The following is a 13711-nucleotide window of genomic DNA, read 5'->3' on the forward strand; positions in this document are numbered from 1 at the left end:
AAGGCCATTGTCAGTTCATTAATTAAGTGGCCCACAGAATGCAAGTTTAATTGAAAGATAAAGAGCGTTAAAATTGTAATTATGATGAATGGATAGTCACAGATTACTCTGGAGACTACTGCCTGGTGTCAATGACTTGAAATTAAAAGGTTGAATTCCCCTTCTGTCATGCAGCTTCTGCTGACCTGCTTTTATGAGGTGAGGACTCATCTATTAAGTCAAGGCGTTTCAAACTTACGGTTAATGAGAAAATATATCCTTTTTCTTCAAATAAACCTCCTCAAGTAAGCACACCATCCTGAAATGAGGCCAGGAAGTTAGTCTCTTTCCGTCCTTCCATGTTTAATATTAGATACCAGAAAATGCATTTAAAGATGAACGTGTATAAGAATAGAATGTTTCGGGGGCTTCCCTGGTGGCGCAGTGGTTGAGAGTCCGCCTGCCGATGCAGGGGACACGGGTTCGTGCCCCAGTCCGGGAGGATCCCACATGCCGCGGAGCGGCTGGGTCCGTGAGCCATGGCCGCTGAGCCCGTGCGTCCGGAGCCTGTGCTCCGCAACGGGAGAGGCCACAACAGTGAGAGGCCCGTGTATTGCAAAAAAAAAAAAAACAAAAAGAATAGAATGTTCCGTATCTGTGTGAAGATGGGCAGTCTGGTAGGTTGTGGTGATTTACAGGGTGGAAAAAGGAAGGATTGCCTGAGGAATCTCTGAATCTATACAATGTTTGCCTGACCAGGATGTCTCTATAGAGTGTAAGTAGGCACAAGAACTGAATCAGTCTGTACTTTGCCGGTGTATCTTTCACTTTGAGAATACACATGGAGGGCCCAAAGCAAGAGAAGTTTCTTTGCACTAAACTGATTGAGAACAGCCCACTAACTTAAGGGCTGTTAACTGAAATACTAGCAGCACAGGCACTTGAATTACTCAAGTTCACCCTTAGCTCACTTGCCAGCACTGACATGGTTGTATACTAGCCTGGGCCTTGCTAGAGTTACTTAATCTCTTTCATTCAAGTTTTCTCATCTGGGGAGAATAAGGCTGTCATGATGAATAAACAATATAACATGTAAAATTCCTAACAATATCCCTAACCTATAATAAGTGCTCAAGAAACGATAGCTTAAGAAGAGGATGCGGTGGATAGGGGAGAAAAGAGGTAGCACCAAGAACTTAGTGTTAAAAATTGACAATAAAGAAACTTTGAATTTTATGCAATTTATGAGACTTGTAACTTAGAATTAGGAGGACACAGAAATTAGGCGACTGGTGTTCATTTGTAAGAAATGATGCTTTCCTTTGCTGTACTACTGAAACTAACACAACGTTGTAAATCAATATAATCTGATGAAAATTTTTTTAAAAAGAAGGAAAATAGGAAAACAAGAAGGCAAGAAAAAAGAAATGATACCTTCAATTTTTTAAAAATACTAACAGGAAGAAATTTATTTTAATTTGCTCTCTTTTTAAAGGAACTGCTGCTCTATATCATGAATTGCATTAGTACTGAGGGGGATTAATGTAGCTAGAAATGATTCACTCTGAGTAAAAGTACATTGAGTGGTAAATGCCTGAAAGTGTGTAAACATTTTGAGAGTAGGGACTTTTACTTGCTTCCTTCACTGTCATCTCCCTAGCACATAGGGAGTGCTCATGTGAATGTTTGTGTGTGTGGTGTGCATGAATACATGCTAAGAAAGAAAAGAGCACTCCCTTCTGTCTGAGGATATTTCTGTGGCACTGTGTGTCCTGACCACTCTTTAAAATTCCAAGAAAAAAAAATACAGAGTGGGGAAAGTCATTTTGGTTATTGGGAAAGTAAGAATTTTGGCAGGCTGTGTTTGTGGAACAAAATGGTCTGAAAATTGTTGAATATGGTTTGTGATTGGCAACTGATCTACTAATTCTGTCTCAGTGATTCAAAGCAAACTCAGTTCTTCTTATAGACTCCTTTGAATTCAGACATGTGAGGCATGAATGAAATTTTCCTCTAACATTTATCCTTCACTGCCTTCAGCTTCTGACAATTCTCTGTGTTACACTTGATGTTCTGTTTCTCACCTTTTTTAATGCAAAATCATATTTTTGAATTCTTTCCACGTTGTTATATAAAGATCTAACCAACCTATTTTGCCTTTTACACAATATTCCATCATGTGCTTTTACTATATTTGATTTATCCATTTTCCTATAGATGGAAACCTGGGTTGTTTCCAATTCTTGGCCACAAAACCAGCTTTTGTCAGAATCTCTTATATTCTGATGTCTGTAGTATATTTTCAAGAGCAAATTACGAACCTTGCATCATTTCCCAAATCCATTTGGCCATGCTTTTTTTCTGGGGAGGTTGTGGAAATACTGTTCAATGAAATATAGTTTGAGAAACTCTAGATTAGAGAAGTAACATATGAGTTAAACATGCATTTTTACTTTGAGAATGAATAAGACAAAAATAATATGTCCCATGAACAAATGATAAATCTGAATGCATGAATTATTTAGGAACAATAGTATTACTTCATATATGTGCAATAAAATATAGCAGACAATAATGCCATTGCTGTGTAGAATATAGTATGATATAATTTCAGATATAGGCAAATATAATACGGTATAATTTCAGATATAGGCAAAAACAACAGCTACAAAGCAAAAAGAATATCGGGCATGTTATATATTGAGCAAATTCTAACAATCTCACTCAGAAAAAGAAATAACTCTAATTATACCTTTTAAAAAATGTTTTTGGTATTAAAGTTAAAGTTTAGGGAAAGTGAACCATTCACATATTGTTACAATAAGGATTTATTGAATATCTACGATTTGTCAGAAACTCTGCTAAGTCCTGAGGCTATAAAAATAAACAAGGGGGCTTCCCTGGTGGCTCAGTGGTTGAGAGTCCGCCTGCTGATGCAGGGGACACGGGTTCGTGCCCCGGTCCGGGAAGATCCTGCATGCCACGGAGCGGCTGGGCCTGTGATCCATGGCCGCTGAGCCTGCGCATCCAGAGCCTGTGCTCCGCAATGGGAGAGGCCACAACAGTGAGAGGCCCACGTACCGCTAAATAAATAAATAAATAAATAAATAAACAAACAAGGTAACAAAATTGTCTTAAAGGATCATGCTGTTTATTTGGAGATGAGTACATAATTCAATTATTATGAAAAAATACAGTAAGCACATTGATAGACCTTGAGCAAGGTATTATAGATCATTAACAAGGCAAACCTGGTGCTTTAAAAATAAGTCAAGCAGAGAGGATAGGGAAGAGTATTCCTGGTAAAGTAAATAGTATGTGAAGAAAATAGAAAATAAGAAAGATGAGAAAATGGAAAGGTGGAGATAGAAACAGGAAGAAGAAATCTGTGTCAGTTGCAGAAGATAGACATACTAAGAAGAAGGTATTAGAGAGGGAGAGTTACCTGTAAGTCAGCAGGGCCTCTAAGCACATAAACTAATATTTCTTCCTGTGTGGCACTTTGGTGATGGGTTTTGAGTGCTTATTAGTGATGAAAATTCCTGATATGCCTCAAATGTGAATTCTGAAAGATCTATGAGGCCAAGTGCAACAACTATGTCTAAGTTATCTCCATATCTACAGCACTTGACATAGGGTCTGGTATGTGTAGATGCACAATAAATGTTGTATGTATGTATGGATAGTTAGAGGGATGATATGTTTGTATTAATTGCTACTGTTGAAAATTTTGATTATTTTCCATTTTCAGTGAGAAGAAAGCAGTGTTGCAGAAATTAAAGAGTTTTGGAATCAAGGAGGATTATTTTTAGCTGTGTGACCTTGAGCAAGTTATTCATCCATGCTAAGCTTCAGTATTCTCATCTGAAAAATAAGAAAGAGATGAAGTAATTTATATAAAATACTAAGTTCAGGGCAGAGCAAAGTGGCTCCTGCTCAAAATGGTAATTGCTATTTTTCAATGAGAAATAAGGCTAATTAATTGTGAAAGGGCCATGTTTTGGATGGTTTAGATTTTAAAAGTTAAAATCTGTTTAAATTTGATGTGCTTAAAAGTAGGAAGCTCTGAAAAGTTTTGTGAGCTTGAGGAAAATGTAATTTTTCAAAGACTGAGGAAGGACAAATTAGAAGGGGAAAGACTGTGATCAGGAGAGGAAAAAAAAACTCAACAATCTATTGTAGTCATCCACTATGAAACAGATCGTCTGGATTCAAAGCCCAGCTATACCATTGACAAAGTGTCTAACTTTTGAAGTTTTATTAACTTCTCTAGGCCTCAGTGATTTTTTAAAAAAAATTTTATATTCATAGAGCAGTTTTAGGTTCATAGCAAAATTGAAGCGAAGGTGCAGAGATTTCCCATGTACCCTCTGCCCCCACGGATGTATGGTCTCCACCATTATCTACATCCCCCATCAGGGTGGTACATCTCCTACAATTGATGAACCTATATTGACACATGATTATCACCCAAAGTCCATAGTTTACATTATGGTTCACGTTGGGTGTTGTATGTTTATAGGTTTGGACAAATGTTTAATTACATGTATCTTTCATCAAATATCATACAGAGCATTTTCACAGCCCTGAAAATCCTCTGTGCTCTATTCATCCCTCCACACCCCCAACACCTGTGGGAACCTTTCATCTTTTTACTGTCCCCCTAATTTTTATTTTTCAAGAATGCCATATGGTTAGAATTATACAGTAGTAGCCTGTTTCAGATTGGCTTCTTTCACTTACTAATATGCATTTAAGGTCTCTCCATGTTTTTTCCTGGCTTGATAGTTTGTCTCTTTTTAGCACTAAATAATATTCCATTGTCTGACTGTGCTACAGTTTATTTATCCCTTCACCTACTGGAGGGCATCTCAATTGCTTCCAAGTTTTAGCAGTTATGAGTGAAGCTGCTATAAACGTCATTTGCAGCTTTTTTGTGCAGACATAGTTCTCCGCTTTCTTTGGAGTGACATTACTTTGGAATGAAATACCATGGAGTGAGATTGCAGAATTGTATGGTAAGAGTGTTTAGTTTTGTTTAGTGAGATTTTAGTATTGTGTTACAGAGTTTTATTAGGATTAATGAGATAATCAATATGAATTGCTTGGCAGAGTGCCTGGAATATTGTAAGGGCTCAGTCAATGTTAACTACCTTTACTGTTACTGTTATCTAGGAAAAGTTGATTAAAAAAATGCTCAGTTCATGTGATAGCATGGATGGAGGAGTAGGTAAAGAAGAGAGAAATGTCAGTGAAAAAGTGTAAAAACATTTCATGATTAACTCCAAACGAGGCATCTGCACCTGTTGCAGTCCTAGATATGCAGGATGTTCTTGTCTAACACTTGTTGCTCTGAATGGAAGGAATACCCCACTTCCTAGTTCTCCACACTCTCGTTGGACTAATTAAGAAGAATCCTAAACGGTAATTATAAGTAATGATTATATAATTCTCCAGTTAAAAGAAAAAGGATTGCTAAATGCACTCCAAATCTGAACCATATAAACATGATGGACATAGCCTCATCTACCAGAAGACAGACAGCAGAGGCAAGAAGAAAGAACTACAATCCTGCAGCCTGTGGAACAAAAGCCTGTGGAACAAAAACCACATTCACAGAAAGATAGACAAGATGAAAAGGCAGAGGGCTATGTACCAGATGAAGGAACAACATAAAACCCCAGAAAAACAACTAAATGAAGTGGAGTGAGGAAACCTTCCAGAAACAGAATTCAGAATAATGACAGTGAAGATGATCCAGGACTTTGGAAAAAGAATGGAGGCAAAGATGGAGAAGATGCAAGAAATGTTTAACAAAGACCTAGAAGAATTAAAGAACAAACAAACAGAGACAAACAATACAATAAATGAAATGAAAAAATACACTAGAAGGAATAAATAGAAGAATAACTGAGGCAGAAGAAAGGATAAGTGACCTGGAAAACAGAATGGTGGAATTCACTGCCATGGAACAGAACAAAGAAAAAAGAATGAAAAAAAAAATGAAGACAGCCTAAGAGACCTCTGGAACAACATTAAATGCAATGACATTGACATATAGGGGTCCCAGAAGGAGAAGAGAGAGAGAAAGGACCTGAGAAAATATTTGAAGAGATTATAGTTGAAAACTTCCCTGACATGGGAAAGGAAATAGCCACCCAAGTCCAGGAAGTGCAGCAAGTCCCAGGCAGGATAAACCCAAGGAGAAACACGCCGAGACACATAGTAATCAAATTGACAAAAATTAAAGACAAAGAAAAATTATTGAAAGCAACAGGGGAAAAATGACAAATAACATACAAGGGAACTCCCATAAGGTTAACAGCTGATTTCTCAGCAGAAACTCTAAAAGCAAGAAGGGAGTGGCATGATATACTTAAAGTGATGAAAGGGGAGAACCTACAACCAAGATTACTCTACCTGGCAAGGATCTCATTCAGATTCGATGGAGAAATCAAAAGCTTTACAGACAAGCAAAAGCTAAGAGAATTCAGCACCACCAAACCAGCTCTACAAGAAATGCTAAAGTAACTTCTCTAAGTGGGAAACAGAAGAGAAGAAAAGGACCTACAAAAACAAACCCAAAACAATTAAGAAAATGGTAATAGGGACATACATATCTATAATTACCTTAAATGTGAATGGATTAAATGCTCCAACCAAAAGACACAGGCTTGCTGAATGGATACAAAAACAAGACCCTTATATATGCTGTCTACAAGAGACCCACTTCACCTAGGGACACATACAGACTGAAAGTGGGGGGATGGAAAAAGATATTCCATGCAAATGGAAATCAAAAGAAAGCTGGAGTAGCAATACTCATATCAGATAAAATAGACTTTAAAATAAAGAGTGTTACAAGAGACAAAGAAGGACACTACGTAATGATCAAGGGATCAATCCAAGAAGAAGATATAGCAATTATAAAGATATATGCACTCAACATAGGAGCCCCTCAATACATAAGGCAACTGCTAACAGCTATAAAAGTGGAAGTCGACAGTAACACAATAATAGTGGGAGAGTTTAACACCTCACTGACACAATAAACCAGATAGATTTAATTGCTATTTGTAGGATATTCCATCCAAAAACAGCAGATTACACTTTCTTTTCAAGTGCACACGGAACACTCTGCAGGATAGATCACATCTTCAGTCACAAATCAAGCCTCAGTAAATTTAATAAAATTGAAATCATATCAAGCATCTTTTCTGACCACAACACTATGAGATTAGAAATCAATTACAGGGAAAAACCGTAAAAAACACAAACATGTGGAGGCTAAACAATACGTTACTAAATAACCAAGAGATCACTGAAGAAATCAAAGAGGAAATCAAAAAATACCACAGACAAATTACAATGAAAACATGATGATTCAAAACCTATGGGATGCAGCAAAAGCAGTTCTAAGAGGGAAGTTTATAGCTATACACGCCTACCTCAAGAAACAAGAAAAATCTCAAATAAACAATCTAATGTTACACCTAAAGGAACTAAAGAAAGAAGAACAGACAAAACCCAAAGTGAGTAGAATGAAAGAAATCATAAAGATCAGAGCAGAAATAAATGAAATAGAAACAAAGAAAATGATAGCAAAAATCAATAAAACTTAAAGCTGGTTCTAGAGAAGATAAACAAAATTGATAAACCATTAGCCAGACTCATCAAGAAAAACAGGGAGAGGACTCAAATCAATAAAATTAGAAATGAAAAAGGAGAAGTTACAACAGACACCACAGAAATACAAAGCATCCTAAGACACTACTACAAGCAACTCCATGCCAATAAAATGGACAACCTGGAAGAAATGGACAAATTCTTAGAAAGGAATAACCTCCCAAGACTGAACCAGGAAGAAATAGAAACTATGAACAGACCAATCAAAAGTAATGAAATTGAAACGGATTAAAAATCTTCCAACAAAGAAAAGTCCAGGACCAGATGGCTTCACAGGTGAATTCTATGAAACATTTAGAGAAGAGCTAACACCCATCCTTCTCAAACTCTTTCAAAAAATTGCAGAGGTAAGAACACTCCCAAACTCATTCTATGAGACCACCATCACCCTGATACCCAAACCAGACAAAGATACTACAGAAAAAGAAAATTACAGGCCATTATCACTGATGAATATAGATGCAAAAATCCTCAACAAAATACTAGCAAACAGAATCCAACAACACATTAAAAGGATCATACACCATGATCAAGTGGGATTTATCCCAGGGATACAAGGATTCTTCAATATATGCAAATCAATCAATGTGATACACCATATTAACAAATTGAAGGATAAAAACCATATGATCATCTCAATAGATGCAGAAAAACCTTTTGACAAAATTCAACACTGATTTATGATAACAACTCTCCAGAAAGTGGGCATAGAGAGGGAACCTACCTCAACATAATAAAGGCCATATACAACAAACTCACAGCAAACATCATTCTCAATGGTGAAAAACTAAGCATTTCCTCTAAGATCAGGAGCAACACAAGGATATCCAGTCTCACCACTATTATTTAACTTAGTTTTGGAAGTCCTAGCCATGGCAATCAGAGAAGAAAAAGAAATAAAAGGGATACAAATTGGAAAAGAAGAAGTAAAACTGTCCCTGTTTGCAGATGACATAATAGTATACATAGAGAATCCTAAAGATGCCACCAGGAAACTAATAAAGCTAATCAATGAATTTGGTAAAGTTGCAGGATACAAAATTAATGCACAGAAATCTCTTGCATTCCTATACACTAATGATGAAAAATTTGAAAGAGAAATTAAGGAAACACTCCCATTTACCATTGCAAGAACAAAAATAAAATACCTAGGAATAAACCTACCTAGGGAGACAAAAGACCTGTATGCAGAAAACTATAAGACACTGATGAAATAAATTAAAGATGATACCAACAGATGGAGATATATAACATGTTCTTGGATTGGAAGAATCAATATTGTGAAAATGACTATACTACCCAAATCAATCTACAGATTCAATGCAATCCCTATCAAATTACTAATGGCATTTTTTATGGAACTAGGAGAAAAAATCTTAAAATTCGTATGGAGACACAAAAGACCCTGAATAGCCAAAGCAGTCTTGAGGGAAAAAAAATGGAGCTGGAGGAATCACACTCCCTGACTTCATACTCTACTACAAAGCTACAGTAATCAAGACAATAGGGTACTGGCACAAAAACAGAAATATAGATCAATGGAACAGTATAGAAGGCCCAGAGATAAACTCACACACCTATGGTCAACTAATCTATGAGAAAGGAGGCAAGGATATACAATGGAGAAAAGACAATCTCTTCAATAAGTGGTGCTGGGAAAACTGGACAGGTACATGTAAAAGAATGAAATTAGAACACTCCCTGACACCATACACATAAATAAACTCAAAATGGATTAGAGACTTAAATCTAAGACCAGAAACTATAAAACTCTTAGAGGAAAATATAGGCAGAACACTCTTTGACATAAATCACGGCAAGATCTTTTTTGATCCACCTTCTAGAGTAATGGAAATAAAAACAAAAGTAAACAAATGGGACCTAATGAAACTTAAAAGGTTTTGCACAGCAATGGAAACCATAAACAAGGCAAAAAGACAACCCTCAGAATGGGAGGAACTATTTGCAAATGAATCAACAGACAAAGGATTAATCTCCAAAATATATAAACAGCTCATGCAGCTCAATATTAAGGAAACAAACAACCCAATCCAAAAATGGGCAGAAGACCTAAATAGACATTTCTCCAAAGAATACATACAGATGGCCAAGAAGCACATGAAAATCTGTCAACATCACTAATTATTAGATAAATGCAAATCAAAACTACAATGAGGTATCACCTCTCACCAGCTAGAATGGGCATCATCAGAAAATCTACAAACAACAAGTGCTGGAGAGGGTATGGAGTAAAGGGAACCCTCTTGCACTGTTGGTGGGAATGTAAATTGATACAGCCACTGTGGAGAACGGATGGAGGTTCCTTAAAAAGCTAAAAATAGAATTACCATATGACCCAGCAATCCCACTACTGGGTATATACCCAGAGAAAACCATAATTCAAAAAGATACAGGCACCCCCAATGTTCATTGCAGCATTATTTACAATAGCCAGGACATGGAAGCAACCTAAATGCCCATCGACAGACGGATAGATAAAGAAGATGTGGTACATATATATAATGGAATATTACTCAGCCATAAAAAGGAACGAAATTGAGTCATTTGTTGAGACGTGGATGGATCTAGAGACTGTCATACAGAGTGAATTAAGTCAGAAAGAGAAAAACAAATATTTTATGTTAATGCATATATGTGGAACCTAGAAAAATGGTAGAGATGAACCGGTTTGCAGGGCAGAAATAGAGACACAGATGTACAGAACAAACGTATGGACACCAAGGGGGGAAAGTGGCTGGCGGGGGCAGGGGGGTTGGTGGTGGGATGATTTGGGAGATTGGGATTAGCATGTATACACTAATATGTATGAAATGGATAACTAATAAGAACCTGCTGTATAAAAAAAAAAAAAAACAAAGCTGATGAACAGTTAGGTCAAAATGGTATAGTGCAGAAGCACTGGATACACAGTCTGGAGAACTGTGTTCACAGCATAACTCACTCTCTATGGGTTGTGAGCTTCATGAACTTCAACTTATATCTTGGTAATTCAGTTTCCTCAGCCATAAAATGGGAATGAGACTCCCTCACTATTTATTTAGAGAGCAAGATGAAATAATGAATATGAAGATAGTGCCTGAAATTTGCTAGAAAGTTAATAAATGTAAGACTAATCTTAATACATGGAGTCACTAAATAGTTTGCTCCGAATCAGTGCCATGATAGTAAATTAAAAATGCAAAGTTGGGCTTCCCTGTTGGGGCAGCGGTTGGGAGTCCACCTGCCGGTGCGGGGGACGCGGGTTCGTGCCCTGGACCGGGAGGGTCCCACATGCCGCAGAGCAGCTGGGCCCGTGAGCCATGGCCGCTGGGCCTGCGTGTCCGGAGCCTGTGCTCCACAACGGGAGAGGCCACAACAGTGAGAGGCCCACGTACCGAAAGAAAAAAAAAAAAAAGCAAAGTCATCTGTCACCAATAACATCTTGACTAATTTCTGTCATTGGTTATGAACACATGATTGTTTCAGTGTACTTACAGATTTATATTTTCTTTTTTCACTAAGCATAAAAGCATTTTTCTCTATTATAGAAAGTTTTGATGACAAATACATAGCAGAAAACTAAAAACAAAATTCACTGATAATTTTACCACCTGGAAATATGTAATGTTAATATTCTGAAATATTTCCTTCTGATCTTTTTTTCTTTCTGTAGATAGCAAGCTAAATCTCTAGAAAGATAAACCAGATACATGTTTTGTTTTAAAATGGTATGATGTTAAATGCACAGATTTGATTAATATTTTGCCTTACAATATTCATGAGTATAGGATTAATTTTAAATATATATGTTAATAATATACAATGCAGAATCTTTGTTACTTTCTTCTTTTCTCCATTAAAACTATGCCATTTATATGAAGAAACTTTTTTTATGGAAGTATTTATTGTTTTCTACTGTTGCTTATTTCCATTCTCCACTTAAATAATATACTCAGAGAATATCAACATTTAAGCAGGCACCAGTCTGAGGAGAAAACATTTATCTGTAATGCCAGCCAAATGTAACAATGAACTCTTTCATCTTGATTCTATACTAAGTCTACTCTGAGGTCTTTGAAGTACCCACTTGGTTTGAAGCCACTCAGAGAAACTTAGCACAATAAGTGGTTTGAAGCAAACAAAAATATAAACCCTAAACCTTTCCCAGCTTTGCATAATCATCATATTCATTTACTTTTTGCTAAATTTGCCTTTGTGGAGATTAGGTTAACCAAACCTGTCTCCTCATTTGGTTTTTATTTTTGATCTTCTGACAGTGCTTTCCCAGCCTGGTGCCAAATTTTCCCAAATACTTACATGCATTTGACAAGCATCAATTTTATTACTGAGAATCACTGTAAAGAATTTAATGTTAATATGGGTCTATTACTATTTACTATTTTTCAAATTTATTTAAAAATATTTGTAAGTTAGAGTAATGGAATAGTTGAATTAAGTGTCTTACCCTTGTTTTTAAGCAAACTTTATTGTGTCTAAATGCATAAATTAATAAGAGAATCTTAGATAATGTTATCAAGTCTTAGATACGTTTATTATTTATTATTTTGTAAGATACAAGTGCATTCTCTTTCTTCCTCCTATTAAATAAGTAAACTTCTTAATCTCTAAATAGTATATTTAAGAATTTTTTTTTGATTGTTGGTGGTGGTGGTTGGTTTTTTCTTATGATATAGTATGCTCAGTCTAAACGTTGCTATCTGGAACGAGAGTATGAGATCTTTGGAGTTGTTCACAAAATTAACCAAATTTAAATTATTCTATATTATCAATATGTTATCATACTAATGTTAAATTCAATATGATATATTGATACATTTTGAAATATATTTTATACACTCATCTGAGCAGCGTATTATAATATGTATTTGTTAAGTACCGTGTACTAGCATTTTTTTAAGTTGGAACCAAGTTAATTTAATAACAGCAATGTACATATAAGTAACAGCAATGTATAGTCATCTAGGCCATGTTTTCTATTCTCTACACTCAAAAGTTTATATTTTAATTTTTTTTTTAATCTGGAATATGTCTTCAAAATTTTTTATTCCTCTTTCAGGAATTTGCTGCACTGACAAAAGAATTAAATGCCTGCAGAGAACAACTTCTTGAAAAGGAAGAAGAAATTTCTGAACTTAAAGCTGAAAGAAACAATACAAGAGTAAGTATAAAACTGCCTCTGCTTGGAATTAATTCCATGTATAGCTCAGTGCCTTATCTCTAGTATACTCATAGAAATATAAGCCTTTAAAAACTTGAGCAAGACTTTAAGAAGACACCAACTCATGGTCTGTTACTTAAATTAAAAGAGAATATACTGTACTACAAAACTCAAAACAGGAAGACAGGAAACCTAAATTACAGTCTTGGCTACTAAATCATTATGTTGCCTTAAAAAAATGTTAGTGTTTCTTCTGGTCTTTGCTTTATTCGACTTTAAAAAGAAGAGTTGTATTTCAATAGAGTTTCAAACTGTTGCATTGGAATAGGTGGGCAATGATACTTCAGAAGCTGGTGGTGGGTAATGGGGGAGGGCAATGGGTTGGAGAGGGGAGCATGAGTTTTGACTTTGGGGTGCTATGAGGGCATGACCTGACATTCATCCTCACCTTACCCCAGAAAAATAACAATTTTTTAAAAGGTGTTAAAAACATAAAACCACTGGAACAGGACTCTCCTAATTAAAAGAGGCATACCTTTTCTATTTTAGAAGATCATTAAGGAGACTTCCAGTTCTGATACTGTGATTTTATGAACCTGATGGAATTTACAATATTCTGTTCTTGGAAACCCATGTATTTGTTTAATCTCATAACATGCCATGTAACATTAAAGTTTAAAATTTCATCAAAGATGCTATATTTTCTAGTTTAGAAGAAAAATTCACTAAATTTCATAAAATATATAAATCGCCATATTACCCATAAATAAGAGAATTTTCTCTAGTAAAAGAATGTAGAGAAAAACCACTTTGGTGTGATTATAGTTCAATCTCAATGTGAAGTAGGTAAAAATATTTTAAGTGTTA

The 13711-nt window shown here is 35.8% G+C and overlaps 1 protein-coding gene across 7 annotated transcripts in view; it reads left to right on the forward strand.

Annotated features, from left to right (window-relative positions):
* PPFIA2 (PTPRF interacting protein alpha 2) overlaps nt 1–13711 on the forward strand; it is a 402262-nt gene that overhangs the window by 194086 nt on the left and 194465 nt on the right. For 4 of the 7 annotated variants that reach the window (XM_081249916.1, XM_081249918.1, XM_081249917.1 and 1 more), the window contains exon 3: nt 12743–12844. The gene's annotated coding sequence lies outside the window, so the exon portion shown is untranslated. Of the gene's footprint in view, nt 1–12742; nt 12845–13711 lie in introns of those variants that run through there. The other 3 variants (XM_081249913.1, XM_081249914.1, XM_081249915.1) reach the window with 1 other exon arrangement.

Source organism: Mesoplodon bidens (assembly GCF_964165515.1).
Source record: "Mesoplodon bidens genome assembly, chromosome: 11".
Taxonomy (NCBI): Eukaryota; Metazoa; Chordata; class Mammalia; order Artiodactyla; family Ziphiidae; genus Mesoplodon; species Mesoplodon bidens.